Consider the following 5,867-nt stretch of genomic DNA (forward strand, 5'->3'; position numbering starts at 1 on the left):
ACAAACTTTTTCTTTCTAGATTTGCCTATTCTGGAATTTCATATAAATGTAATCATACAATATATGGCCTTTTGTGATTGCCTTCTATCATGTAGCATAATGATTTCAAAGTTCATCCATGTTGTAGCATGTATCAAACGTCTTTCCTTTTTATGGCTGAAGAATATTCAATTGTATGGCTATGCTACAATTTGTTTATCCATTCATTAATTGATGGACATTTGGGTTGTTTCAAATTCTGGGCTATTATGAAGATTCTCCAGTCCTCAGATGACTGCAGCCCACTTGACATCTTGCCTGGAACCTCTTAGAGACTTTGAGTCAGAACTAACCAGCTAAGGCAATTCCAAATTCCTGTTCCACAGAAATGTGAAATAATAAAATTTTGTTTTATAAGCTGCTAAGTTTTGGGATAATTTGTTATACAACAAAAAGTATCTAATACAATAGTCTAGAGAAGTCCTTGCACCTTTGTAAAATAGATGCTTAGAGAAAAGCTTATGACAACATTGTTTGAAATGGAAAAAAAAAGGAGGAGAAAACCCAAGAGATAACTCAAAGTCCATCAAGAGAAGAATGGATGAATACATTGAGGTATAGTCATGCAATGTTATATGTGCAGTAATAACAATGTTTAAACAAGTAATAAACTGAATGGATCCCTCAAATATAAGTTTGAGAAAAAAGGAGTACATTTATACAAACAGTATATATTTTTTAATACTTTAAAAATTTTTTAAAAAGATCCTTGGATTACATAAATGTTACATAAAAAATGTAGGGATTCCCATATGCCCCACTCCCTATCCCTCCCAAGCCTTTCCACATTAACACATTAATTAGTGTGGTACATTTGTTACAACTGATGAACACATATTGGAACATTGCCACTAAGTGTGGATTACAGTTTACGTTATAGTTTAAACTCTCTCCTGCACAATTAAAGTTATGACAAGATATATAAAGGCCTGTATCTGTCATTGCAATGTCATTCAGGACAATTCCAATGTCCTGATAACACCTCCCCTCAGAACCTTTGGTGGCCACTGCCTCCACATCAATGATAACAGTTTTTTTTTGTGCTAGAATAACAATAAGTCTATGGTAGAATAACAGTAAGTCTACTCTAGTCCAGCATTCATTCCCCAATCCTGAGGATTCTGGGATGGTGATGCCCACTCAGTCACTAATTCAGAGGGGCTTATATTCCATGGGTCAGATGGAGGGGGCTCTCTTGCCTGCAGTTGTAGACTTTCTCTGTTCTTTGGGATGGTTGTTGTCCATCATCATCTCCTTGTTAGTTGTCCTGAATGAGTTCAATGAACTGGAGAATAGGTGTTCCAACTCTGTTGAGAGTCAAGGCCCGATTAGCATATGGGAAGCCCAAAGATTTAAATCTCTTGGACATAAACTTATCAACTCTAGTACTAACTATAGGTTCAGATAGAAGGAGCATAAGAGTCATGTATAGGGAAACCATGACTGAGTCCAACTCTGTCACACTGGGTACCATAAATTCAAAAGTAGGGCCCTTTGGCAGGATGCCAAACTCTTGAGCTGTCAGCCCTGCCTAGTGTCTGGATGTCTCCAGAGCCCTCAGGAGCCCTGCTCTTTGTGGCAATATTTACTGTGGCAGTCAAGATCCTGCTGAGACATGCATAAACATAACCTCTCATTTTGAAATGTAAAGACTCATTTTGAAGTCTTTAGCCATATAAACTTATTTTTCTTTACTCTTTCTCCCCTTTGGTCAGGGTCCTTTTTCCAGTTGCACTGCTAGTTGGTGCTTGGTAGTAATCCCTCGATGCCAGGGAGGTTCATCCCTGGGAATCATTTCCCATGCTGAGGGGAAAGGTAATGCATTCATATGCTGAGTTTGGTTTAGAGAGAGGCTACATTTCAGCAACAAGGAGGCAACTCTTAGTCAACCTATGATACTAGGCTAAGTTTCAGTTTTGACAGAAAAAGTTCATAAATACAGTCATCAATATCAAGGGCCAGTATATTTATATAAAGTTAAAAAAAAGTAAAGCATCAATAAAATGCTTAGCAAACTGAATCCAGTAGCACATTAAAAGAATTATGCACCATGTGCAAGTGCAACTTATCCCAGGACGGCAATAGTAGATCAACATAAAGAAACCAATTTATGTAATACACCAATTTAATAGAACAAAGGGGAGAAAACCATATGATCATCTTTATTGATGCAGAAAAGGCATTCAATAAAATCCAGCACCGCTTCTTGATAAAAACACTTAGAAAACTAGAAATAGAAGTTGTGGTGGTTTGCAACTGTATATACCCCAGAAAATCATGTTTTTAAAGCTAATCCATTCCTGTAGGTGTAAACCTCTTATAGGTAGGAACTTCCCATGAAGTTATTTTGGTTAAGATGTGGCCCAGAATGGGTCTTAATCTTCTTACTGGAGTCCTTTATAAATGGGATGAATGCTGAGAGAGAAAGCCATGGAAGCCAGAAGCTGAAACCCAGAGAAGAAAGGAGAGACAGCAGATGCTGCCATGTGCCTTGCCATGTGGCAGAGAAGTCAAGGAATAGCTAGCAGCCAATTTTCGAGAAGAAAGCATCACCTTGATGATGCCTTGGTTTGGACATTTTCATTACCTCAAAACTATAAGCTTGTAAGCTAATGAATTCACATTTGTCAAAGCGAATTTATTTTATGGTATCTTTGAGCAGCTTAGCAAACTAAAACAGAAGGAAACATCTTTGACATGATAAAAGGCATATATGAAAAATCCATGGCTAACAAAGACTGAAAACTTTCCCCCCAAAATTAAGAACCAGTAGTGCTGAGAAATGAATGAAAAAAAAGTGTTAGAGTGCAAGATCAGCATGCAAAAATCAGTGGTGCTTTTATACACTAGGAATGAAAAAATTGAAGGGGAAATCAAGAAAAAAAATCCATTTAGAATAGCAACTAGGAATCATATATCTAAGAACAAATTTAGCCAGGATGTAAATGACTTGTATGCAGAAAATGACAAAACACTGCTGAAAGAAATTAAAGAAAGATATCATGTGTTTATGGATTGGAAGGGTAAATATTACAATGTCAAATCCACCCAAACTGATACAGATTCAATGCAATCCCAATCAAAATTCCAATAGCCTTCTTCGCAGAAATGGAAAAGGTAATAATTAAATTTATATAGAGGGAAATGGACTTTGGCCCAGTGGTTAGGGCATCCGTCTACCACATGGGAGGCCCCCGGTTCAAGCCCTGGGCCTCCTTGACCCATGTGGAGCTGGCCCATGCGCAGTGCTGATGCGCACAAGGAGTGCCGTGCCACACAGGGGTGTCCCCCGCGTAGGGGAGCTCCACGCGCAAGGAGTGCACCCATGAGGAGAGCTGCCCAGCGCGAAGGAGGGAGCAGCCTGCCGAGGAATGGCGCCGCCCACACCTCCCGTGCCGCTGACGACAACAGAAGTGGACAAAGAAACAAGAAACAAGACGCAGCAAAAAGACACAGAAAACAGACAACTGGGGGAGGGGAGGGGAATTAAAATAAAATAAAAATAAATCTTTAAAAAAAAAAAATTTATATAGAAGGGTAAGGGACCTAATTAGTTAAACCATCTTATAAAAGGAGAGGGAATTTTGAGGACTCACACTTTCAAGTTTAAAACTTAGTACAAAGCTATGGTAATCAAAACAGTTTGGTACTAGCACAAGGAGAGACATATAGATCTGTGGAACTGAATTGAGAGTTCAGAATTATACTCTCACATGTATGGCCAATTGACTTTTTTTTTTTTTTTTGCCATTTGACTTTTGACAATGGTAGTGTATTAGTCAGTCAAAGGGGTGCTGATGCAAAATACCAGAAATTGGTTGGTTTTTATAAAGGGTATTTATTTGGGGTAGGAGCTTACAAATACCAGGTCATGAAGCATAAATTATTTCCCTCACCAAAGTCTATTTTCATGTGTTGGAGCAAGATGGCTGCCAATATCTGTGAGGGTTCTGTCTTCCCGGGTTCCTCTCTTCCAGGGTCTTGCTTCTTTCTTGGCTCAGGGTTCCTGTCTCCCCAGGGCTTGCTCCTTCCTGGGCTCAGGGTTCCTTTCTTCCTGGGACTTGCTTCTCTTTCCTATGTGTCCTTACTTCCTGGAGCTCCAGTTTAAGACTTCAGTATCAAACTCTAACATCAAAACTCCAACCTTAAAAACCCTCCAACTCTGTCCTTGGCCATGCCTTTTATCTGTGAGTCCCCACCCACCAAGAGGTGGAGACTCAAGGCCCTAATGATGTGGCCCAATCAAAGCCCTAATCATAATTTAATGACACCCAGGTACAGACCAGTTTACAAACCTAATCCAATATCTATTTTTGAAATTCAAAACTACATCAAACTGTTATAGGTACCAAGTCCATTGACTGGGAAAAAATAGTCTCTTCAACAAATGGTTCTGGAAAAACTGGATATCCACATGCAATAGAATGAAAGAAAGAATATTTGAAGAAGAAACAGCTCAAAAACTTCCCAATTTAATGAAAGAAATGAATGTACACATCCAAGAAGCCCAGTGAATTCCAAATAGGATAAACTCAAAGAGATCCACACTGAAACACAGTATAATCACTGTTGAATGCCAAAGGCTAAGAGAGAATCCTGAAAAAATCAGAGAGAAGCAACATATTACATACAAGGAAGCCTTGATAATATTAATTGCTGATTTCTCATCAGAAACCACAGAGGCAAGACTGCAGTGGGATGACATATTTATTTATTTATTTATTTATTTCGATTTATTATTTATTTCTCTCCCCTTTCTCTCCCCCCCCCCGCCCCCCCCCACTCCAGTTGTCTGCTGTCTGTGCCCATTCACTGTGTGTTCTTCTGTGACCACTTCTATCCTTATCAGCAGCACCAGGAATCTGTTTCTTTTTGTTGCGTCATCTTGTTGTGTCAGCTCTCCATGTGTGCGGCACCATTCTTGGGCAGGCTGCACTTTATTTTGCGCTGGGTGGCTCTCCTTACGGGGTGCACTCCTTGCACGTGGGGCTCCCCTATGCGTGGCACAGCACTCCTTGCGCGCATCAGCACTGCGTGTGGGCCTGCTGCACACGGGTCAAGGAGGACCAGGGTTTGAACTATGGACCTCCCATGTGGTAGGCGGATGCCCTATCCATTGGGCCAAGTCTGCTTCCCAGTTGACATATTTAAAGTACTGAAAAAAAGAAATTGAGAACCAAGAATTCTATATCCAGTAAAACTGTGTTTCAAAAATAAGGGAGAGATTAAGGCATTCCTAGATAAACAAAAGCTGAGAGAATTCATCAACTCTAGACTTCCCCTACAAGAAATGTTATTGGGAGTTAACCAGGTTGAAAAGAAAAGACACTAGACAATATCTTGAAGCCATTTGTAGAAATAAAGATTTCTGGTAAAGGTAACTACAGGGATAAATATAAATGTCAATATTATTGTATTTTTGGAGTGTAACTTCACTGTTTATTTCTTATATGATCTAAAACACAAATACTCATAAAGATATTTATAAATCTATTCTGTTGAACACACAATATATAAAGATGTGATTTGTGACAGAACAACATAGAGTGGGTGGAAAAGAGTGTAATAGTAACATAGTTTGTGTCTGCTATTAAAGTTAAGTTGATTTCAAATTAAATAAGATTGGTATAGATTTAAGACGTTAAATCTATAGTGACCACAAAGAAAATATCTAAAAATATCTGAAAATCTATACAATGGAAATGAGAAGAGATTCTAAATGATTCACTAAAAACTAGAAACAAAGTAAGCAGTAATGGAAGACAATGAAAAAAAATGGTGTAAGACTTATAAAAAGCAAATAATAAAATGGCAGAAGTAAATCATGC

The sequence above is a fragment of the Dasypus novemcinctus genome, chromosome 1, assembly GCF_030445035.2.
Source record: "Dasypus novemcinctus isolate mDasNov1 chromosome 1, mDasNov1.1.hap2, whole genome shotgun sequence".
Lineage (NCBI taxonomy): Eukaryota > Metazoa > Chordata > Mammalia > Cingulata > Dasypodidae > Dasypus > Dasypus novemcinctus.